Source organism: Giraffa tippelskirchi, chromosome 1 (assembly GCF_054371585.1).
Source record: "Giraffa tippelskirchi isolate mGirTip1 chromosome 1, T2T-mGirTip1v1.2.pri, whole genome shotgun sequence".
NCBI lineage: Eukaryota > Metazoa > Chordata > Mammalia > Artiodactyla > Giraffidae > Giraffa > Giraffa tippelskirchi.
The window spans coordinates 136,447,284-136,473,123 of NC_137275.1; the positions used below are offsets into that span (position 1 = coordinate 136,447,284).

At 39.5% G+C, this 25,840-nt stretch overlaps 1 protein-coding gene across 3 annotated transcripts in view; it reads right to left on the reverse strand.

Annotated features, from left to right (window-relative positions):
* The window catches only part of LOC145509321 (uncharacterized), a 403,057-nt gene that overhangs the window by 23,216 nt on the left and 354,001 nt on the right, over positions 1 to 25,840 (reverse strand). For 2 of the 3 annotated variants that reach the window (XR_014056006.1, XM_081497906.1), the window contains exon 6: positions 22,003 to 24,765. The exons of the other annotated variant lie outside the window; for it this stretch is intronic. The gene's annotated coding sequence lies outside the window, so the exon portion shown is untranslated. Of the gene's footprint in view, positions 1 to 22,002; positions 24,766 to 25,840 lie in introns of those variants that run through there. 3 annotated transcript variants of the gene reach the window in all.

Here is a 25,840-nt window from a genome sequence, read left to right on the forward strand (position 1 = left end):
TTCATAAGCAAAATGTCCAAGGAGCCATGATTTGACCTGCTAAAAATCCAAATTTAGGTCATATGTGTATACTAGAGGGCTTCCCTGGTGGCTCAGCTCGTAAAGAATCTGCCTGCAATGCAGGAGACCTGAATTCGATCCCTGGGTTGGGAAGATCCCCTGGAGAAGGGAAAGGCTACACACTCCAGTATTCTGGCCTGGAGAATTCCATGGGCTGTATAGTCCATGAGGTCGCCAAGAGTCAGACACGACTGAGCGACTTTCACTTTCATGTATACTAGAAAGATACTCTACTTTACTGAAGATAAATCCTGCATCACTTGCAAAATCATCCCATCCATTACAGTTGTTACAGAAGCAAGTAATGGCCATGACTTTAGGCATGAAATATATTTGAGCAAGAACTGTAGGGTCCAGCAAGCCATACACACAACATGATCATCTTGTCATCCTCTGTGAGTCAGCTTTCACTCGGCCAACTATGATTGAGACATCTTGTAAGCTAGGAAGACATTAAAAAATTAAAACAGAGAAAAATCTTCTGTCTTCAGGCATGTTGACAACAAAGGAAAGAAGACTGTCTAACATAAAAGAGGAAAAGAACTGACTGTAAAAACTGCCCTCGTGCAATCTTTGTTCTGAGAGCAAAGGTGTTCTCTCCTTACCTTTGGTGCTTAAGGGAACGGGCTGTGGGGAGGTGTGCTCAAGTAGCTGTCATCCTGCGTTTTCATCTCTACCCCTAGAGCTCACGCTAGATGCCTTCCAATGAAGAGGGAGTGAGTGGAGGAAGCAGAGAGCTGGAAAGGATGGGACCTGGAAGCCATATTGATAAATGACCAAAAAGCCCAAGATCACTGCTAGGCGGCAGCAGGCACTCCCATTCTGAAGCTGCTAGTAATAAATGCAGAAAAGGCCACCTTGCTATTCTTTAATTATAGGATGAAGAGCTTACCACCAGAAAGGCGTTTCCTTCTCCTGGAAGATTTTTTTTTTTTTTTGGTATTGCCAAAGCTGTGTGTCACCTGACAGCGGGCTTTCATTTTATACCACTAAAACCAGCATGACCGAAACAAAAAAAAAAGTTTCCATGAATAGTTAGGAGTACATCTCTGTCAACTAACACATCACAAGTTAGGTTGTCTAATAAACTCCCTGATCAGGGAGAAGATAGCCCTAATACTTTAGGACTTTTTCATAAACAAGAATAAGAGGGAGGAAGACAATATAATGGAGTCAAATTTTTAAGTAAGAACTAAATACACTCAACTCAGCAGCCTGGCTTCTGGCTCTATCCTTATAAAGACATTCTGGCCGTATGTTGCTTCATACATTTAGAAGCCCATCCGAGTTCTGAGTTAGGATGGGAGTTGCTGGACTTTTTCTCCCTCTTATTTTCCTTGGTTATGTGTATATCACTCTAGGTGATTTCAGGTGTCATTTGATGCAGTCAAAATAAGAGATAAGAGTTCCTAGATACTCCCATTAAGGCAGATAAGTATATTGTAGAACTCAATATTCTCTTCATAATCACCTCATTGTCAGACCTAAAACACAGGATGTGAAGATTAATGTGGAATAAGACCAAGTTAAGGAGGAAACTAAGAAACCTTAATGGGATTCCTGAGTGGAAATTCACCTGGGAATTCTGCCACTGGTGGGTGGAAAAATTGAAAATGCTGGCTTGTCGGGCTCGTCACTCTGGTGCCTTTCATTAACTCTTATAAACACCTAAATGCAAAAACTATGACCCTCTATTAAAAAAAAATTGGATTGAGAAGGAAATCCCTTGTTATAGCTATACAGGCATTGTATCATTCCATAATACTCTGATCTGGGTAATCAGAGTATTAGAACATGTCAACAAGTCTCTCTATATAGTACATGTCATTTAATGCCAGATACACACATACATACTATTACTAAGAACCACACATACTAAGAACCATCTGGAGAAAGATGAAGGAAAAGAAAAGGCAGATAGAAAACATATGGCTTATCTGAGAATTCCCATGATTCTGTTTGCCTCTAATAAGGAATACTAAGAACAGAACTCAATCACTAAGAAGACAGGGTCTGAAAGATGAAAATCCAAGGAAAGTCTCTGTGAAAAACAGCATACTACTACATAGGTTATCTCTTTGCTTGAAAGACCTAAATCTTATATATGATTGTGAAAGTTAGTCATATATTGAATAATTTTGTTTGCTGTCACATTGGCAGATAAATTCATTTACCAGATGCTCCTCATTTATATGAGCCTTTCCTATCCACAGCATTGCTCCTCATATTATTCTTAAGCACAAGAAATCACGCATGCTGGTGCCATAGCACAGAGGCAATTCACTACCTTTAATCTACAATATTCTTTTGCTCAGTCACTGTCTTGTCTGACTCTTTGCAACCTCATGGACTGTAGCCTGCCAGGCTCCTTTGTCCGTGGAATTTCTCAGTCAAGAATACTGGAGTGGGTTGTCATTTCCTTCTCCAACAGTATTCTTTTATTCATGGGCTATTAGCTGGATGTATGAAAGTCTAAAAGATTACAAAGACCCCGGTTGGATTCCTAGGTGGGGAAGATCCCCTGGAGAAGGGATAGGCTACCCACTCCAATATTCTTGGGCTTTCCCGGAGGCTCAGGTGGTATAGAATCCGCCTGCAATGCGGGAGAGCTGGGTTTGATCCTTGGGTTGGGAAGGTCCCCTGGAGGAGGGCATGGCAACCCACTCCAGTATTCTTGCCTGGAGAATCCCCATGGACAGAGGAGCTTGGTGGGCTACACTTCCATAGGGTCACAAAGAGTCAGACAGGACTGAGTAACCGAGCACAGAACATTATATACATTCAGTGCTCTTGTGGAAGTTAATCACTTTTTAAAACACACACACAAATCTATACCATGGTGTTCAGAGCTTCTTTAAGCCTCACTGTGTATTACCATCAGTATAAACATCCTACTCAGAATTAATTTGCTAAACAGAGAACAAATGTGAATGCAAAGAGATTACCAAGTCAACTCTACCATCTTGATTTACATAAGCTCTTCTACTTTAGCGACACTTGGAGAATCCAGTTGCCTCTACTTCAGTGGTCTCAAGAGCCTTCCAATTAAAAAAAGAAAAATTGCTGGTTTTAACACAGGGCTGGTTTTGATACATGGCAGCTGTTTTCTTTCTGAGTCTTCAAGAATAAAAAATAAAAAAAAAAATGGGTTTACACAAATGGAAAGTAACCAAAAAGTGTTCCTTGGCTGGTGAGTTCAAGAGAGTAGTTCATTGTTCTCAGTTCAATGTATTTTCAAAACAGGATTTGATAAGAACTGGAGAGCACTAGTTTTTCAAATAAATGACAATGAGAAAATAGATATACATAAGGGAATTTTCTTTTGAAGGTGAATGGATGATGTTTATGTATGAGGCAATGCTTCTAATAGTGATCATTACAGTTTGGATTTGAAACCAGTAAGTACACAGATTATATATTAAAAGTTATTTTAAATGTCTGTGTATCTATAGCCTTTGAAATGCTGCCAGTATTAGCTCAAATACATGCCCACAGGAAACTTAGGAATCTACTTAACTCTTTCCTTCTCATTATTGATTAGAAACTGGAAATGAGATTTCTCCAGTTCTAGTTTTAAAATGTGCACAAAATTTAATTTTCCATTTCTACAAGCACAATCTCCATTCATTCACTCATTCACTTTCATCGATTTAATCATTTAACACTGAGTATCCACTACCATACTAACTTAACAGCACATCAATAAATAAAATTGCTGTCAATTGCAGCCCCAACTTTAATCTTGCATTTCTCCATATTAACTTCTTTGGCTTCCATGTTGACCATAACTGATTTCTCACTCCATCATTCAAATCATGTAGTTTAGAGATGGGCCTTAGTGTCCAAATGACCAGGTAGTAATCTGGCTTTAAGGACCTACCTGCTTTAATGATCCACTCTCAGGGAGTCCCTGTAGTTAAGTACTAAAAAGACAAGGATCTGGAGTAAGAGTTCTAAGGGCTCTGTCACTGGGTTCATGCTTCTTAATGGACAGGATACTTAGCATCTCTGCATCCCCATCTCTAGAAATGACCATAACACTACCTACCTCACAAGGGTGCTGTGAGGTTTACCGTGAAAGCATGAGGGAATGATGTGGAGAACGGGGGCCCTAGTACAAAGGGGCTAGAGGATTTAGGGTGGCTAGATGAAATCACTGCGTATGAACCCTTCTCCCCCAGGAGGCCTAGGCCAGCTCCCTCTATAATTAGGATCTAAAATGGCATTGACCATCAATTGGCTTGGTTTATCTCTAATATATGATGTCTAGGAGATCCACCACAAATTCCCCTCTCTTTGAGAGATTTTAGCTTGGAAAAATGATTAAACTAATTTTAACAAAAGGTTATGCAATGATTCACTTCCAGGTGCTGGGGATGGGGTAGTTATTCTAATATGAAACAAGAGTTTGAATGGCTATCTTCAAGGGGATGCATTTCATTGGAGAAATCTATTGCCTAGGGTTTTCTGTTGTTTTCAGTCTGACTCCCCAGGTTTCTGTACCATTGTTTTCACATACATCCCCTTCTTCCTTTTCTTGGAAGGCAAGATATAATCCTCGTTTCATGATGATTCTTTTCATGCCGTTTGTTTTCCTCAAAGGACAAATTCTTTTCAACAACCATTGTGATTATTTTCTTAGAGGGCCAATTTTAATTGCCATATTGTTTAGCTAAGCCCTATTGTCTTGGTGTCCTTCAAAATTGTCAGTTGCTTTAAAATACAAGGGTGGGAGGGGGGAGCTGATAAGCACATTGTTGTAATTGATTTGTATGTTTGAATTGTCTTATCAGAAAACAAGGTTATGAATTTCATCTGTTGAGACACAAAAATAAAATACTTTTCCTAAAAAATATATTTGGCTTTTGAATGTTCTAAAATACCATTTATTCTCCTCTTCATCCTTTTAATATTTCATAATAGTATTGCATTACTAATCATATTTTAATCATAATTATAATAGCTCAGCCTTCTCCTACATTCATTGCTATAGCTCAGTTATTAAATATCTACATGGGAAACAGTAAAATAAAGTTGTTCAAGATTTACAATTGAAAAAAATTTAGATGAACCCATTCTGAGGACCTACATTCAAGGCCGACCGCAGAATCACTTAAGACAGATAGGTGTTAAGAAATAGGCTTTCCAAGGAGTATAGTAACATGACCTCTTTTCTTTCAGCAAAAATTGTCACCGCTAGTGATGGGAAATAGCCATGAGATATTATCTCTGTCAGTTATTGAAACTTTAAGAAATGAGATGAAAACAACTAAATGGCTTTTCAAGTATTCCTGGGCCAAGATCCTGCTATAGTAATTTAGAAAAACTGTACCAAACAAAGCAAAAACATTGTTAATGTCTTAGCTTGGACTGCCATAACAAAGGGCTTCCCCCAGTGGCTCAGTGGTAAAGAATCTGCCTGCAATGTAGGAGCCTCAAGAGACTCAGGTTCGATCCCTGGGTCAGGAAGATCCCCTGGAAGAGGAAATGACAACCCACTCCAGTATTCTTGCCTGGAGAATCCTATGGACAGAGAAGCCTGGTGGACTACAGTCCATGGGGTCGCAGAGTCGCACATGAATATAGTCACTTAGCACGCACAAACACCATAACAAAATACCATGAACTGGGTGATTTAAACAACAGAAATGTATTTCTCACTGTTCTGGAGGCTGGGAAGTCCAAGATCAAGGTGCCACAGGGTCTGTCTCTGATAAGAGCACTCTCCTTGTGTTACAGGCACCTGCTTTCTCACTGCGTCCGTACATGGCCTCTCCCTATACACACACATACAGAGAGGGAGATATCTCTTTCTCTCTTCCCTCTTATTAGGCCCACCGACCCTATCTGATTACCTTATAACCTTATAACCCTCTCTTATAACCTTATTTAACCTTAATTTCTGTCTAAAAGCCCTACTCCAAATACAATCACATTGGGGGTTAAGGCTTCAACATATGAATTGGGGGCGGGGAGACATAATTCTGTCTGTGGATGTATGCGTGCATGCTCAGTGGTTGTGTCTGATTCTTCTGCCACCCACATGGACTAGCCCACCAGCCTCCTCTGTCCATGGGACTCTCCAGGCAAGGACACTGGAGTGGGTTGCCAGTTCTTCCTCCAGGGAATCTTCCCAACCCTAGGATCCCACGTCTCTGGTGTCTCCTACATGAGCAGGTGGGTTCTTTACCACTGAGCCATGTGGCAAGCCCAAATCTGTCCATAGCAGTTGGTTTCTGCACATTAATCAAGTGTTCCATCACCTTTATTTACCACGAGCATGCGAGACAGTACATAATACTGAAACCATGGCCTATCCTGAAACGGTGCACCACAGGGTTGACAGAAACTGGTGACAAATTCCTGAGCTAGTCCTCCAGTTTGTTAAAAACCCATATGCTTGCAACGCACCTGGGTGGAGCAAGCTTGCCTTAGTTATTTTGCTGTAAACTGTCTACCCTGCAACCTTCACCTAGTCCAAATAATAAAATGTTTGTCAGAATTGTTTTTCAGGAACTTGGAATCAGCTGTGTATACTTTAACTGGCTAAGACTGGTTGGGACGACCGACCCCAAACTGGACCTATGCAGGTGTCCAAGGAATGACCTTTTGACATCAGAGAGCCAAAAACTCCACCTTCAGATCGTGCTAAGCACCTCCATTTTAAACATACCTCCCATGAAAATGCATGCAACTCAGATACTGCACAGAACATAGGTTACCTTGGCTTTTCTCTACTTCCCATCACCTCTCTCTACTCCCAAGACCACCCTATTTCTTTATCCCATAAATATCCCAAGCCCTTCACCTTTAGGGAGGTGGATCTGAGGCTTGACTGCCTTGTGAATAAACCCTTTCTTTGCTGCGAATCTTGGAGTCTCAGGGTTTTGACTTGCTGTGCATGAGGCAAATGAACCTGGTTTGGTAACAGTAGTAAGAAGATAAGTTAGAGGAGTCAATATAAAAATCAAAAAAGGATTTCAACAACTACAAAAGTCCTCTCCTTGTTTTCCCTTACTTTACTGCACCTTGATTCTTCAAGACTCTGGCCTAGCTGTCACTCATTTTCTGCAATGACACATGACTTTTCATTCTGTTAAATCAAAGTTCTTAAAGAGCTGTGTCTTCTGTTTTTTCACAACACATCTGCAGAGTTACAAGTCTGCAAAAATCTTAACCTCTTAAATTTCTTTCTCTCTTATGTAATATCATTATTTAACTTACTCCTTTCTAAAACAGCCATCCTTCATCTGATGCTCCTCTCAAACATTTCAAGTTCTCTTTTGACTCTACCCTTCTCCCCATCCACTAAAGAGAAAGATAAGATGATATTCCCTCATGATCCAAAATGTGCTCACATTCCAGGTCAGCCATGCCATTTTCATGGCTTACCCATATGGGCTAAGTGACAGGCTATTAGCTTGTTCTCCATAGTTATTTTGGTGCAGAAATGTCAATCAAAGTGTTTTTGTCTAAACAAGCACCACATGTTTGCTAGGACCATTTGCTTGACCTAAGGAGTCCCAAACTATCTGTCTGAAGAAGATAACTGTCTAAATTAAAACTCACTCAACCTGCCCACAAGCTACCCTGTAGCTATTTCTCCTGGGTTTGCAGATAGTACAGAAACCAGGGTGCCAGGCTCAGTGTGATAAGCCAGCACTTGTCCCAAGTTATTCATGTTAACTGAGGTTCCCAGAAAACCAAAATTTGGTATCAGAGGATAGGCCGTAAGACTTTGACCCACACTAGAACCAAATGCTCCAGAAATCAGGGAGAGACCAGGGAGAAAGAGTCAGAGTGCTCAAGTAAAATTTTCTTTTTCTAAAATTAGAGGTGTATTTACAAAACCATATTCTTTTATAGAGGACACTCTGTCCTTGCCTTTTATAAGCTCTAAAGGAGTCTAGCAGCAGCAGCAGCAGCAGCAGCAAAGGAGTCTAGGGTCCTAGCCTACTGGGGCAGTGCTGATTTCCGAGGCTAGAATTTGAATTTCTAAACTCATGTCCTGTTAGTGTACATTGGACCATGAGTCAGCTAAGTTCCTCAAACATTACTCTTTGAAGCCTCCAGAACGAGACATGGGACAATGAAGTCATTAATAAGGGGTTGTTTTAGCTTAGTTTTTCTAATTATAAAAGTACTATTAATATATGCTGACTCATTATAAAAAAAAAATGTATAGCACAGAGAACTCTACTCAAAGCTCTGTGATGACCTAAATGGGAAGGAAATCCAAAAAGGAGGGGATATATGTTTATATATGGTTGATTCACTTTGCTATACAGCAGCAACTAACACAACATTGTAAAGCAACTCTACACCAATCAAAATTACAAGAAAATGTAGAAAGTATCGAGAAGTCAGGGGAAAAAAATCCTTTATCTTCCTATCTTTCAAAGGTAATCACAGTTATTATTACAGTACAATTTTTACCATTCTTTTTAGTCTTCTTTAAATAGTAAACTCGGCTTTAGAGTTCAAAGGTCTTCCTGCCACCACCACAGTTCATTCCTGACCCTGCTCCTTTTCCTCCTCCTCTTCCTGCTCCATCTCGGCATTCAACTCTCCAGACCTCTGGTGAAGTGCCAACCAAAGAGCTCTGGAAGGAGAAATAACCTGCCTCCTCCCTCATTCAGGATGCCAGAAAAGTGCCTGAGAAAATCCCATGTAGTGATCATGGTGGGAATGACCACTTAAAAGTATCCTTAAAAGTTCACATTCTTCTTCTAAAAAAAAAAAAAATTACTCAGCCCAGTCTATATGATCCTCTTTGAAATTTATAGATGCAGAGGCAATAATGGCTACCAGTTACTAGGTACCTACAGTGTACCTGGATCTTTATAAAAACAAGCTCATTAATCTTCCCAGAAACACTGGAAGTGGGTGGGCACTATCTATTTTTTTAATCGAAGTATAGTTGATTTACAATATTCACTAGTTTCAGATGTACAACATAGTGCCCCAACATTTTTAGAGATTAAAGTCCATTTACAGTTATTACAAAACAATGACTAGATTTTCCTATGTTATAGAATATATCCTTGTTGTTTTATCTATTTTATACAGAGTAGTTTGTCTCTTAATCCCAAACTCTATCTCATCCCATCTCCTCCTTCCCTCTCCCCACTGGCAACCAGTAGTTTTTCTCATTTTATAGGATTTGTACCCAATGCTGTCTAATCTCAACATCCTATTTCTACTCTGCCATGCTACTCTGAAACTCTGAAACTCTCCTAAGTAGAACAGAAACTTATAATCATTTCATAAGGTGGCTTCTGTTTACTTCTATTCTACAGGCACCATTCAGTTGAGATCCATTTGTGTGTGTGTGTCCCACCCCACCCCACCCCCTGCAGCAGCTCTGAATCTCCTACTCATTCCCCTGGTGTTCTTCACAATAATATCCACCCAGATGTACTCTCTCACTGCTAATGGAGATCTAACTAGGGATGCTCTGAAAATACGATGGTAACTGGGTATTAATTAAAAACTAAATGAGAGGACAGTGTGGATTCTTTGGTGCCTGCTTGTAAAAGCTTATTGACTATCTTAAAGGGCAAAGGGGCATTTTTCTTCCTTTGAAGTTATGACCCCATGATTGGGATCACAGCCACCACAGGGAGAGAGCTTGCTGCTCCTCATCACCTTCAAAACTCTCCCGCCTTCATGCCAATAAAGCCTCCTTCTATTAGCTGGTTTGGGAAATTAGTTATATAACCCACCTACGACGGAGTAGACTGGGTTCTTTTTTCTGACACATTTTTCTTGATGAGAATGGGATTTTCCTGGGATTGAAATAAAACAGAAGATAAGACTAGACCATGCCCCCCACAGGTAGAGGAAACCCCGGGTGCTCTACAGAGGAGATCATCTCTCTTCTGAAGACCTTCATTCCTTTTTTTTTTTTAATAGAAAGGAGGTAAATCTTGGGGTATATGAAGCACAGAAGCACATTTGCCGAATTTGGGAATATTGTATATTAAGTACAGAGGAAACTTCTGCTAATTATAAAAGAAGAGAGGTGGAGACTGCACTCTTTAAAGGTTAATGATGCATATGGACACTGTGTGGAGACTCGGGCCCAACCATATCCCCCAGGAAGATGAAAACTCCCTTCCAGCTACCAAGAGAGAAAAGAATCATTAACAGTGGCTGCCTGCTGGTGTCATATAAAGCAATCGGAGCACGCCATGGAAATTCATCTCATTCAGGGACAGATAAGCAGAATGACAGAGAGTGGTTCTAACACAGAAAGCTTAATTTATTATTTAGGTTTCCAATTAAATGTGTGTTTATGCATCTTACTATGTAACATGTGCTATTTATGCACCTTCTCATCTTGGTCATTTTGTCAAAGCATGCTTCCATTGGTCAGAGTTATTATTGTTGTTTAGTCACTAAGTCACGTCTGACTGTGACCCCATGGACTGTAGCCCACCAGATTCCTCTGTCCCTGAGATTCTCCAGGCAAGAATACTGGAGTAGGTTGCCATTTCCTTCTCTAGGGGATCTTCCTGACCCAGGGATCAAACCCACGTCTCCTACACTGGCAGGCAGATTCTTTATCACTGAGCCACCAAGGAAGCCCATTATATATAGTACTCTTCCCAAATTCCTTACATTTTAACATGTCCTGAGTTGGTATAAAAAGAAAGAAGGAAAAAGGACCCTTGTCTAGGGTGCTTTCAGTGAGATTAGAAACACATGAACTGGTATCTGGGCTCTTGGTAAATCACTCAAGTATTTAATGAGTGCTTACTCGGTGTCAGCTAATATTCAAGGGATTTCACTTTAAGTAAGAAACCGAGAAAAGGAGGTATCACATCACTGCTTGTCCTTCAGCTACTTCTCTGTGTGGAAGTAATTCAGCAAGGTGCCTTTTATTCCTGCCTCTGTCCTGCTTATATGATAGAAGGCAAGGTAGGTTAATCAGTTCTGTCCTGGGAAGCTGGGCCCAGCAAATAGTCCAGTGACATGGTTAGGAGACAACCTTGAACAGATACTGTTACAGGTCAAAGGTTCCATTTTACTATCAACGAGCAGTGCTTCCAGGCAAAAAATTTCAGAAGAGTGGGCTATCCAAAATGAAAAGCCTTGGGATTGGGCTAACACAGATACTTAACCATTTTGGGAATATCTTCAAGGAAAAAGAGATAAATAGGTATGGGAAAAAACTTCCCCTCTTTTCCAGGGAAATGCCTACAATGGTGGGAAAGTGTTGTACGAAGTCAACAAACCCAAGTGAAGGGGCAGCCTAATACAGAGTTTGGCATACAGTAGGTGCTCACTAAGTGTATGTCAGATAAATGGGTGCATAACCCACAATCAGGTGACAGCATGGAGAAGCATATTCATAGGCAAAATTCTATGCATGAAACTCTCACAAATTCATTCTTTGTGGGGTTTGTTGTGTGTCAAATATGCACATAGCAAATATTCCTTATAGAATCATTAAAAAATAGATAGGAAGGAGAAAACTTAAAATTTCCAGTCACTCTAAATGAAGAGATAACTAGTGGTAATATTTAGGTGGTTAAGTCAACATAAGCATCAACCAATTTTACTATATACATATGTATTTTAATGGATACATATTGTTTCATAAACTTTTTTTCACAACATTTTATTGTGAATATCTTTCCATTTTAAGCAGCTGCATAGAATTCCATTACCTAATTGGGCTGTAATCTGTCTAACCAATGCCATATCGTTGGATATTTAAGTTGCTTCTAAGTTTTTTCTCTTATTATCAATGATTGTACTGAGTGTCTCTGGAGCTAAATCTTTAGTCATGACTTTAATTACTTTTGTAAGCTATATTATCTGAAATAGGATTGCTGAGTCAAAAATTAATGTAACTTCTTGAGGTTTTTGATAAGTGGTGACACCAGAGAGGTGCCAGCTTACAGGTACAAGGGGGCTCTTTTCTCTGAATACTTACGAACACTTTAGGTTTTGATAAGAGCATCTATAATATTGTCACTCTTTTTATATCAAGTATCAGATCCCACCTGATCCTGTATTACTGTCCTACTGTAATACCAACCTCATCTCAACAATATTTTCCACTTTCCTAAATAATTTTCTCCCAAGCTCTCACATTAATGGACATGTGCCTAACAGGTGCTTTTGAATTTGATAAGTGGTCAAATCTAAATGCCAGTATTCACTCGAGTGCCCTTATTCATTTACTCAATAAATGCACAGTGAATACTATGTACCAGGTATTCATCTATTGTGCTATTAAAAACACTGAGTCAGAGAGATAAAACCCCTAACCACAAGGAGCTTGCATTTTGATAGAAGACATTTCAGATAAACAGACACTATAATACCAGGTAGCCATAAGTGTTATCTTGTATTCTACAAAAGGTAGTCAGAGAAGTCCCTTCTGAGGAGACACCTGGATGAACTGACTGATCAAGCCATATTTATATCTGACAAAATACTGTCAAAAAAAAAAAGGGCAGAGCATGTGAAAAGGTCCTGAGGAGGAAGTAAGTTTGACACGTCCAAGGAACAGGTACACCAGTGTTATTAGAGCAAAGTGGAAAAGACAGATGGGAATAAGAAATGAGATCAGAGAAGGGGCCAAATCAAGGAAGGCCTAGTTGGCCATTGAGAAGACTGAATTTCCTCCCAGATGATGGGAAGCATTTGAGAGTTGTACTCAACAGTAGAACGTGATCCCATTTATATTTCCTAAATATCACTTGGATGTTAAGTGGAGAATAGACTATGGATCAGGAGTAAACATAGAAAGACAAGTTGCAAAGCTCTTATAAGAGTTTTATCAACTCTGCATTTCAAGCCTTTGAATCCTAATTTTGGGAGGAGGCAAGAAACTAAAAAGTGGTATGAGTACGCATGGTTAAAAGCAGAATTCTGTCATTACATTACCTGGTTCAGTGACAAAACACACCTGGTCATCCTCATGTGAGCACTTCTACTGTCAGATTGGTTTCCACGTTAAGGTGTCTACAGAGCAAGTTATGAGAACTGCTTATGCCCAAGGGAACTCTCAGCACAGACAATATGTGGCCCAATATCTTTATGTCCAAACTATTACAAAAAGTCTGAGCTAACATATCCTCCTTAGAAGGAAGTCAAATAACTGGGACGGACTCTACGGCAATTCTCAGCTGCCCTTTCCCTCAACCCTTGGACTGTCTTGCTACTGATCAAGCAGAGCTCTTGAACAAGAACTAAGTTGAAAGCAATGGCATTGAAATATGAGAGGCCAGTGACTGAACTGTTCATAATCAAATGTCTATTAGCATATATCATGGGAGTACTAAGTTAAAGGTACATTTCTGCTTCTAGAAACCTACTCACTGAGTATCATTTAAGCTTCTGAGGGGTAAAAGCAGGATTAACTTTATCATTTTAAGGATCATTGGATTTTTCTAAATATATAAAAAGAGAACATTGTGTGCTTCTTTTAAAATCACACAAAAAATGAAAGGGACTTTTGAATCCACAAGGAGATACACGTGGCAAAAATCTTAAGAAAACCAAAGTTACCGGTTTTCTGTATACCTTTTTATTTTTTTAATTTTTCCTTTTCATTCCCTCTGTCACAAATGTGTAATTCTGAGAATCTATGCTAATGAAGAGTGTGTCCACGAGATGTACAATGCATGCCTTTTAATTAGTTCTGCTGCTATAATTGATTAACATTTTGCTTGTGTGGTACTTTTACAAAGAATGAGCAGTGGAACACAGTCTGCAGCTAGTCCCTATAGTAAAAGGAGAAGGAAAAAAAGCACTGAACATTGCCATTGTTTAACATCTGCACCGCCAAAGTGAGCCTCCGTATTCCTATTCAAAGTCTGTTGGGAGGCGCTTTGAACAGCCTAGAAAGAAGCAGAAGAAATAAAAGACAAAATGCAAGGGCAAAAGGCCCAGAGGAATGACTCTGGAAAACATTACAAGGGAGGGAAAGAGATCATGATGAATAAAAAGAGTATGAAAACAACCATTACTCCATAAGGAATCTAGGGCAGACGGAGGAGATAAAAGTAAAAGCTGAGAAAAGAGAGACTGCAAATTGTGTGTGTGTGTATGTTCAGGGAGGCATGATGGGAGCATGCATATATATGTAACTGTGTGCAGAAAAACAATGACAAAAGTTAACTCTGGAAACATAAGGCTCCAGCACCAGCCCAGAGCTTGCTGATTCAGTTCCCACCCAGGGCCAGATCCACCTGACTTAGCATCTCTGGCAAACAGGCACCCCTCCCCTTCCTGGTGTAAGGTGAAAGGCAAGACCATTCATCAATGGCTCCCCAGCCACTGAGAAGCATGAACTCTGAATGGACACTGTGCTGGGGAAGCAGCACTAAAGCAGGCAAATTTCCTTGCTTCAAGCTGCTTATAGTTCAGTGGCAGAGTCTACAAACCAGCAGGGAGTTAGGATGGTCTGACCTCAGGACGGGAGAGCAGACAAATACAGACAACTGACACTAAGCCTGGGCAAGTGGAGGAAGGCTTTTCAGCCTAAGTGATTTCTACTCAAAGACAGTCATATGAAAAGTGGGTGGAGAAAAGGATGTTCCAGGCTAAGAGAACACTCTGTAGCGAGGAATTGAGGAAAGAAGAGTTGGGGTCTTTTAAAGAAATAAAAACAGTTCAGGAGAAATGGAGAGGGGGGAAGTAGGTTAGGAGACTAACAAGCAGCAGAGGCCTGCTTATGAAGACCTCTGGAGGGGTGGAGTTAGCTTAAACAAAATTTAGCAAGTTTAATCATTTTAAGAGTTCTCATAAACACACAGTACAATGAAGGACATTGTGAACTGCTATTTAAGGGAGAGAGTAGGCAGAATCCCTTAGGTTCCCTCCCAAGACACCCCCACCCTCAACCCCAACCCCCACCCCCACCACTCCCTCCCTGAGGCCATTCTATTCTATTTTTAGAAAAGGACATGCTATTCTATTTTTGGAGAAGGAGCTATTGGCATTTTAGGTATTTAACAAAAGACCTGTTCCATTCAGTCTGGGAATCACCTGCCTGAGTGAATTCATTTGAACTTACTCCATCCTCTATAATCTACCCATCAGCCTATTTGTTCAGATGTATAAATTCATAATTGCCAATACCGCCCAGCAGTCCTGCTCTGGTTCTTTTTTCCATTGACGATTATTTCCATATTTCATTTTCCCTAATAGCAATGTCAAAATTCCTCTTAAATCTCCAGTCTTTTCCCCATGGCTCCCCACTCTTGGCAGACAACTTCTACTTCACAGAAAGTCAAAGCTGTCAAAAGGGAATTCCTCGGTTTCCTGCTATCAAATTCCTAGGACTCCTACATCTAAACCCTCTTCCCTCTTATCACAACAGAGGAACTGTCCAGCCCCCTTTTTCTCTGAATTCTATCTCGTTTATTTCAGCAAATTTACACTATCTCGCTATTGTGAGAAAACGTGTCCTTTCTCACAAAAGTCTCCTTTTAAAGCAACACTATCCACTAACCCACATTCCTCCCTGGCAACTAATCTCTCTCCACCTCACAGAATCTCTGAAATACTGTGAAATAGCCAATATCCCTTTGGCTCTATCTCTTCACTTCCCACTCTCTTCCACCTCCATCCATCTACCAAAATTCCTCATGCTAAGGATAATCAATGCCTCTCTGGCACTAAATCCAAAGGGCGTTTTTCATTTAACGCCATTAATCAAACCCATCACTTACAAAGCTTTCCCCCCTCAGCTCCCATGGCAGAAATCTCCCCGCTTTCCTCTGACCTCTCTGATCTTTTCAGCAGCCTCCTATACAGCTGTACCCTCCTCCATTCCACTCTTAAAATGCTGAAGCTCCTCTAGTCTCAACCTTTGTCCTTTGGTCCTCACTCCATACTCCCTCCTTGAGTAACTGCATCCATTTCTACATCTTCAATTACATCCTGAAAATCTCTTGAAGTCCATATACTAACCCCAGTCTTCATTGCCACCAATCTACCACCCTTCTTTTCACACTCTTGATGGGCCGTCCCGCAACAGTCCTTGTGTATCCCTTCTGGTACCCTTGCAGTGTGTCTTCCATATTTCCATGCTACAGCTGGAGTGAAAGCTTTGCAGAGCAAATCTGATTATATCAAACTTTTCTATGTGCAACATGTGCATGCAGGGATACACATACACACACATACATGCCCTTGAACAATTTTATAAATTTTTATTATGCTTAGGATAAATACCAAATATACTTAACACGATCTCTAAGGCTCTGTATGCCCTGGATCCACCTATACCTCCATCCTCATGTCCCTCATTTCATCCTCCTCTTTCATTCAATCTGTGTGCTTCATTATCCTACTATTTACCTTTAGATTTCTCAGATGCACTATCCATTCTCCCACTACAAGCCCTTTGCATATTCTATTCCCTCTGCCTGGAACCCTCTTGCTCCTTGTGTGCCCTTGATTACATCTGAAATAAATACAAATCTTTTTATGGCAGTCCACAGAATACCAGGTCAGAAAAGGTGATTTTCAATCTCAATTCTTGAGATCTCTCCCTCTATCTGGCAAATGACTTCTCAGGACTTAAGTCTCAGTTCAGTTGTAAACTCTTTAAAGAAGCCCTCTATGATAACCAGGCTCTTCATCCTAAACCCTGTTTGAAGCCAGAGGTTTATTATATTGTTCACCATCCCAAACTAGCTGACATTGAAAAATATTAAAATAGGTCATTGAAAATCAATATAATCTCAGATGGGAGAAAATATCTTGTAGACTTGGAGTGATGTCTTAAAATATATGTGTGCTGTGTGCTACATCGCTTCAGTCGTGTCTGACTCTTTGCAATCCCATGGACTGTAGCCCATCAGGCTCTTCTGTCCATGGGATTCTCCAGGCAAGAAAAATGGAGTGGGTTGCCATTTCCTCCTCCAGAGAATCTTCCAAACCCAGGGATCGAACCCACGTCTCTTACATCTCCTGTATTGGCAGGCAGGTTCTTTACCACTAGTGCCACATATGCCTAAACTGATGGCCAATATAATGAGTCTTTTCATCCACAATGCAATGAACACATCTGGGAACCAAACACTGGAAATGTGGATGGTACTTCACGATGGTACATTTAATGATCTACACGCAAAATATTTGTCTCTTGATCACATACTCAGCACTCTGCTGGTCCATAGGTTTAATACTTGTGTGAGGGAAATTTCTGCTTAAACATAGCTAATGTTTCCATTAGATAAAAGCTGAGTTTCAGTATGTACATTTGTAGCTCATATATTTTATGCAAAAGAAGGAGGTCACGGGATTGGCTGAGGTGACTGACACCGACAGTAACAGGAAATATTGTTGTTGCAACACAGCAAGGACCACAAGGAGTTTAAACCCAAGTAAACTGTAAACTACCTCCTGTTTCACTGTGTTAACACTAAGGGTAGACTCTTTCAAACTGCATCTAGTTTAGACCATCCCAAATCTTGTCTTCTCACAACATTTAGATTACCATATCAGGGAAGGAATTATGACTGTCTGAGATAATAGATAGAGAAAGGGGGAACGTGAAATGGTTAATAATGGGAAGTGAAAATAGAAAATGACCAGGAACAGTTGTGGCCTCATAATTGTAGAGTCAAGATGGTGCCTCTCCTTGTGTGCCCCTGATTACTTCTCTTCCTCTCCCTTTCCCTTGCTACTTATATTAGTTATGTTGGTGGTGGTTCTCCTTTCCATTCAGTCTGTTAAGTTGCAGAATATTGAGGTGGATTCACGACAGAACAAAAAGGGTAAAAAAGACATGACCTAGAAATCCCAGATGAAAAGATTAGAGATACTATATTGCCTCTGCATGAGGTTTGGAGATGGACCGTTCTGGTACTTATCGACTTATTGATTCAACAATACATCTAAAATAAATACAAATCTGTTTATGGCAGTTCACAAAATGCTGTGTGAGAAAAGGTGGTTTTCAATCTCAATTCTAGAGATCTCTCCAACAAGTTACAGCAAGACTTGGCCCTGCCTGGGGTAGGGACACTTTATATTTACCATGCCCTTGCATAAGCAAGGACGAGAACCTCAGCAGCGCATAATTACATTTCCTGTCTCTTAAATTACAACCATCTTTATATGAGTGTCATACACTCTGTTTCAGTCCTCGCATGTTTTATACTTTGTGATTATTCCTGTAGAGGAGGGTAGGCTGGTAAGCCTAAGATAAATTCCAACAAAGTTTCGTGCGTTTTTAATAGCCAGCAAGGCTGAAATGCAGATGAAGACATGAGAGGGACCCATCGATATATCCCTGGACACACTGCTGTATTTGCCATGTGTCTGGAGACAATGCTATTTGGGTTACAGGATTTTCTGCATGAAAGCTTTAACCTCGTGAGCCAAATGTGGGTGGTTTTGTTGCTGTTTTATCTGGTGTTCTGACGTTCCAGAGGAAAAAGTCTATGTCCTGGCAGACTTTAACTCCAGAGCCTCCACGAGTCCCAAAGAAGTTGGATATTGAGGAGAAAGTGATTTCATAAGCATAAATATTCTTTATGGATCTTGTTAACTAAAAGAAAATGAGAAGCTTTTATAGTGACTCACCCTATGAAGTTACTCAAAAGTGATTGGGGACAAAAATCAATGGCATTCATTTATTGACACCTATTATGATCCCTGGGAACTTATCTCCAAAACATAACAAAACCCCAAAAGCTACACATTTGACAATGTCAACTCTGTGAGTGTGTGTGTGCTCACTCGTGTCCGACTCTCGGCAACCTCATGAACTGTAGCTTGCCAGGTTCCTCTGTCAATGGAATTTTCCAGGCGAGAATACTGGAGCGGGTTGCCATTTCCTATTCCAGGGAATCTTTCCAACCCAGGGATCAAACTCATGTCTCTTGCAGTGGCAGGTGGATTCTTTGCCATTAGTGCCACCTGGGAAGCCCTACGTTGTCAACTCTACAGTGTCAGTTTTACAATACAGCAAAAAACTGTAAATAATCTTTATGTCCAACAAAAGGGAAGCATATCGTAATTATGGTCCTTCAATAAGCTAGAATATAATGCAACAAATAAAAATGATAATTTTGATGACTGTATAGCTGCATGGACTTATTCACGATGCTATATGGTAAGGGGAAAAAAGCAGAATTCAGAATGCTATATTCAGTGTAGATCTGCAAGATCAGCATAGAAAGCAAGCCAGATTATAAAGTTAAAATGGTTCCTGGTGATGGATAGGGAAATTATTTTAACTTTTCAAATATTAATAAAAAATCATATTCATAATCTGTTAAATTAGAAAATTATAAACTACTCAATAATCATAGAATACTTTTAGAACACTGTGATGTGTTGACAGAGAGAAAGGGTAAGAGGTACAAGTAAAATGCTGCCCTCAAGGTGTCTGAGTCTATAACAAATCAAAGCCAATTCATTAGAAACATTAGTAAAAAAAAAAAAATTACAAGACCATTTGATATGAAGTTCTAAGTTCATAGAAGAGGACAAGTATAAACAATCAAGAATGACTTCAAGAAAGAAGTAGGACAACCCCTGGGCCATGAGGTATATAAGAGGTCTGGATAGGCAGAGCAGGGCAAGGAGGACAGTCACACAAAGAGCAAAGGTGCTGACACAGAATTACGGTGGGGTTGCCTTATCTTTATTTGCTCTGACAAGGCATTGGCATAGATAATGGGAGAATAAAGAGTGCCCTGATCAGAGGAGAAGATGAGGGATGTCAGAGATTAGGTTCTAATTTTTATTCTGCATCAGACACATAAATAACTGAATCAACAAGAGTTTCTGCTGTGTGTTAATTTATTATCTGCTTAGCAACCAAGACCACTGTATTCTTATCCCACTGATCCTTCAAGAACAGTAGAACCCAAATAGGTGCTCAGCTGATGTTGGCAAAGTTGAGAGTCAAAGTTTATCTCAAAGATGATCCCTCATAGGTAGAACCAGCTCTCTGGAGGACTGTGAGTATAGAGCTATAGATGTTCTCTAAGGCCTGTGTCTTCCCTAATGTCCTTGAATGTTTGCATAAGGCTGGTGTGGCACATAAAGAAATAACCATTAGCTAGGGGACAAACATGTCAAAAGCTGGTTATCTTGCTAAAGTCAAAATACCACTTGATGTACACACTACTATATTTAAAATGGATAAATGACAAGGACCTACCATATACCACATGGAACTCTGCTCAATGTTATGTGGCAGCTTAGATGGGAGGAGAGTTTGGGGGAGAACGGACACACATGTATGTATGCCTGAGTGCCTTTGCTGTTCACCTGAAACTATCACAACATTGTCTGTTAACTGGCTATACCCCAATACAAATAAAAAGTAAAAAAAAAAAAAACACGTGAAATAAGTCTTAAAAATCTAGGGATTCCAATTGCAGGAGTTAAAAACAAAACAGGATTCTAGAAAAGCAGCATATTATCCCACATAATGTCGCATCAATCCGCCAAGGTAAAAACCTCTATGGTTCCTTTTATACCTGAAATTCCATTTCTTTTATATTCAGTTCAGTTACTCAGCCATGTCCGACTCTTTGTGACCCCATGGACTGCAGCACAACAGGCCCCCTGTCCATCACCAACTGCCGGAGCTTACTCAAACTCATGTCCATTGAGTCGGTGATGCCATCCAACCATTTCATCCTGTCACCCCCTTCTCCTCCTGCCTTCAAATTTTCCCAGCATCAGGGTCTTTTCAAATGAGTCAGTTGTTTGCATTAAGTGGCCAAAGTATCGGAGTTTTAGCTTCAGCATCAGTCCTTCCAATGAATATTCAGGACTGATCTCCTTTAGGATAGACTGGTTGGATCTCCTTGCAGTCTAAGGGACTCTCAAGAGTCTTCTCCAACACCACAGTTTAAAAGCATCAATTCTTTGGCATTCAGCTTTCTTTATAGTCCAACTCTCACATCCATTCATGACTACTGAAAAAAACCATAGCTTTTTATATTTCTCAAGGCTTATCCCTTTTGTCTCACCATAGTTCTCAAATACAAGAGAAACAAAGACTAAGGCATACAGAGACCAAAATACTGCTTCCATTACTAAAATCACTGCAGATGTGGCTTAAAATTCAATGCAGAATTCGAAGATTTATTGATATTTACACATACACACACCCACATACATCCCAGAACTATAGCCTGGAGGAGCGAGTGAAATATGTACTCCCTGCAGACAGGAAGTTCCCTAAAGAAGGGCGAGAGGATGGGGCAGAGGTGCACATGTCTGTTTCTCCTTCCAAGCTCAAAAATCAAGTATGTCATTCCTACACCTCTTGGGAAGAATGAATGAGGGAGTAAAGAAAGGCTTTGGCCACCTGATGCAAAGAACTGACTCACTTGAAAAGACCCTGATGCTCAGAAAGGGTGAAGGAAGGGGGAGAAGGGGATGACAGAGGATGAGTTGGTTGGATGGCATCACTGACTTGATGGACATGAGTTTGAGCAAGCTCTGGGAGTTGGTGATGGACAGGGAAGCCTGGCGTGCTGCAGTCCATGGGGTCGCAAAGAGTCAAACAAGACTGAGCGACTGAATTGAACTGAACTGATAGTCTCATATTGGCATAAGTCCCTCCAACATGGGAGAAAACATCACAATATAGAAGAAGAGATACCCACTCTCTCCCAAGAGATAAGTCTTGGTGAATTGTTTGCAAGCCTAACCACAGAATAAATTCCTAGCAAAGGAACTTCTAGGTAATTTTTATATTCATTAATATTGTTAGCTTTCCCTCCAAAAGGTTGCACCCCTCCTCTCTCAGCAACAAAATATGAAGATTCCCTTTATTCATGCTCTCACCACTAGTTCTGAATACAATCAAACATTTTATATTTTCCCATCTGATGTGCAAAAGGGGGAATGTATCTCATTGTTGTTTTGATATGCATTTTCTTTATTGTGAGTGAAGTTGACCTTCATTTCATATTTTGAGTTTTTTTAATATGTGTGTTTATTTTTTCTCTAAGCTAATGTATCTATGCTTTCCTCTTATTATTTTTTAAGGTTGTCACTCTTTTTGTGAGTGGTTTGTATGAGTACTTAGCGAACAAAGGGAGTTAGTCATGTGCCTTAGGTGTTGAAAATCTGTTTTCCTAGATTGTTATTCCCTTCTAACTTTGTTTTTGCCATTACAAAATTTTAGACTATTACATGGGTAAATTTATCAATATTCTCTAGAAATATCATGCTTATATTATAGTGCTTTATCCAGGTAAATTAGCATAACATAGTGTAGATTTGACTGGGTTTCTTTCCCAACCTTGACAACAAATAATCTTTGCTATCCTTTTAGATGGTGTTCAAGGCTTCCACGGAGGGTAAAAAGTAGACCTTTAAGTCATTTACCTTACTTTACTTACCATTGCTTTACACAGATGGTGATGAAATTGTATCTGCTAATATGGTTCTGTACAAAATTTTACTTTAAAAAGTGAGTGCAGCTAAATGGGGGGAGGGGGGAGTTGAAACTCATTTCTCCGTCAGGTTGGGATTTAGAAAATCCAGACACTGATACCCCCAGTCCACTCTAGAGCCAGTACATGCTGTACACTGAAGGTTTTTCTCCATTTACTCTCTCCTTGCACCTCCTCCAGTGTCCTATTTCTAGCTCCAGCTAACATTCACTCCTCTGATGGAGGAGGGTACACTAACCCAAGCTTGTACTTTACACATTCGTGTGCATATTATGTTTTACCATGTGTTTGATGAAATTGTCAAGACTGTGGGGAACAGAACTGGAAGTGGAGAGAGCCAAGTGGTCATCGTTGAGCACCTGCCATTGGAAGCTCTCCTCTGGCAGGCAAAAATGGCTGCAGGCACTCATAAGCCAGACACCTGGACTGGAATTCTTCCCATGGCAGGAATGCCCAGCTGCTAGGGCACAACTCCTAACCTCCTAGAGACCAGGGACTGGAAGGTACTTCCTGCAATGACTGTGTTCCAGGGATCTCTAAAAAAAAAACCTACATGTTAAATTCATTTGTGTGGGTCTTGACAATGAACACAGAACACCCATGCATGGGCAGATTTTCACCAAGATGTAGTGATGATATCACTAGACCTGCAATCAGAAAATGTGATTTCTGCTCTAATACAGTGTGCCTCTTGGAGATAGGCATGTGTTTCTTCAACAGGACACAGAAATTAACCATAAAAGAAAAACTTCACTGAGATTTCATTAAATTGAAATTGTAATCAAAAGAAACCAAATTTCCCCTTACTTTCTTTAAAATATATATGGCTGCTTAAAGTAAAAATTATCATATAGTATCATGGTGGTAGAATGGGTTTTCGTGAAATACAGAAGTTGGGTCTTTTCTATCCAGTTTGATGACCTTTTTTAATTGGCTTGTTTTGACTATGTACAGGTATTATAATTATCAATATCACTGGGTTTAAATCAGCTATCTTGTTATTTGCCTTCTGTTTCTCCCTCTTTTTATTTTTGGTTTCTTTTCTTCTATTGTACTGTTTTCTTTTGGGTTGAGTACAATTCTGTTTTTCTCCATCACTCCCTAATTGGCCTTATATCTTTGCTTTATGTTTCAGCAGTTATGCTACGTTTTACAATATGCATCTTTAATATACCTCAGTTTTACTTCAAATGATATTATAATACATCATGTAAAATATATAACTGCTATGAGATTATAAATTCATCTGCACAATTCTTTGAACTACTATCATGTTTTACTTCTACATATATCAGAAACCTCATGCAAACTGTTATTATTTTGTTTAGCCATTCAATTATTTTGAAGCAGTTTTATAAATGAGAAAAATTTAATATTCAGGTACCCCAAAATCTTTTATATTTTCAACTCTAGAAATACATTAAAATGGTATTGCATCATTACCAAGGAGGATTTGCTCCAGAAATGTTTGGCAGTTTTAACATTCAAAAATCTATAACTGTAATTCACCATACTAATAGAATAAGGAAAAATGCATACAGCTAACTCAAAAGATGTAGGAAAAACATTGGCATGCATAGCTTAGTCCGTAAAGAATCTGCCTGCAATGCAGGACACCCAGGTTCAATTCCTAGGTCAGGAAGATTCCCTGGAGAAGAAAATGGCAACCCAGTCCAATATTCTTGCCTGGAGAATCCCATGGACAGAGAAGCCTGGCAGGCTACAGTCCATGGGGTCGCAAGAGTCGGACACGACTGACTAACACTTTCACTTTCCAAAACAGAAACTTTTGAACAACTGGAAATATAAAAGAATTTCCTAAATCTCATGAAGAACATCCCTGATAAACCTAGAGCTAAAATCACACTTAAAGGTGAAATATTAAAGGATTTTTCTGCAACTTAGAATAACATAAGGTTAGCCACTCCTGATATATTTATTCAGCACTTTCCTGGATGTCCTAGTAGTACAGCAAGGTAAGAGAAAGAAATAAAGACCATAAAAGAAGAGGACAGCTATCTCGATTCACAGACTGCTTACGTGGAAAATTCTAAGAAATCTACAAAACAACTTTTAGAATGAACAACTAAACTTAGAAAGGTTGCAGGACATGTCAATATTTAAAGTCAATTATATATTTTTGAATACTAGTGGTATCAACTGGAAAATTAAAAGAGAAATTTCATTTATAAAGCATCAAAAATATAGCATATATACTAGGAAACAAATTTAACAAACAAACCTCTTTGACTTCTGCAATGAGGACTCCAATACTCTGCTCAGAGTGACTAAAGAAGACCTAAACAAACAGAGAGAGATACTACACTTACGGACTGGGATATTCATTAGTGCTTAGATGTCAATTCTTACCAAAATAATCTATAAAATCAATGCAATTCTAATTAGGATTCCACTAGGACTTTTGTAGAGATAGACAAGTCAATTTAAAAATTTATATGGAAATGGAAATGGCATAGACAAGCAAAAGCAAGCTTGAAAAGAAAGAATAAACCTGGAACATAAAAACTGCCTGATGCCAACTTTCTAAGAAGTTTCAGGACAATACAGTATTGGCATGGGGTTGACCAAATAGTCAACAGAACTAAATAGAGAGTCTAGAAGTAGGCCCACCTTTATATGACCCTTTGAATTTTTTCACAAAGGCACCAAAGAAATTCATGAAGAAATCAAAGTAACAAATGATGTTACTTAAACAACCATATATTCATAAAGAAAAGATAAACTTTGACCACTACCTCATATCATATGCAAAAAATGGGGATGTAATATACATCTAACTACAGATGCTAAAATTTGAAAGCATCTAAGAAACTAGGACTACCACATGAAGTTAGGAAATATCTCAACACAACACAGAAAGAAATAACCACAAAAGAAAAAAAACCAATATTTTATATTTCATCAAAATTAGAAACATGTGCTCATCAAAAGACACTATTATAGGGATTTCCCTGCCAGTCCAATGGCTAAGACTCCGTGCTCCCAATGTAGGGGGCCCGGGCTCAATCCTTGATCAGGGAACTAGATCCCACATGCTGCAAGTAAGACCTGGAACAGCCAAATAAGTAAACAGATAAACATTAAAAAGAAGACACTATTAAGTAAATAAATAGTCAAGCAACAAACTGGGAAAAAATATTCACAAAATATGTACAGGATTTGACAAAGGATTGGTTTTGAGGATGCATGAGGAACTTTCATAACTCAATAATAACAGGCAAATAACCCAATTCAAAAATGAACAAAAGTCTTGAACAGACACTTTGGAAAAAATACCAAGTGAGTAGAAAGCACATAAAAACTGCTCCATGTAATCATTCTTTATAGAAATGTATCTTAAAGCTACAAATGAG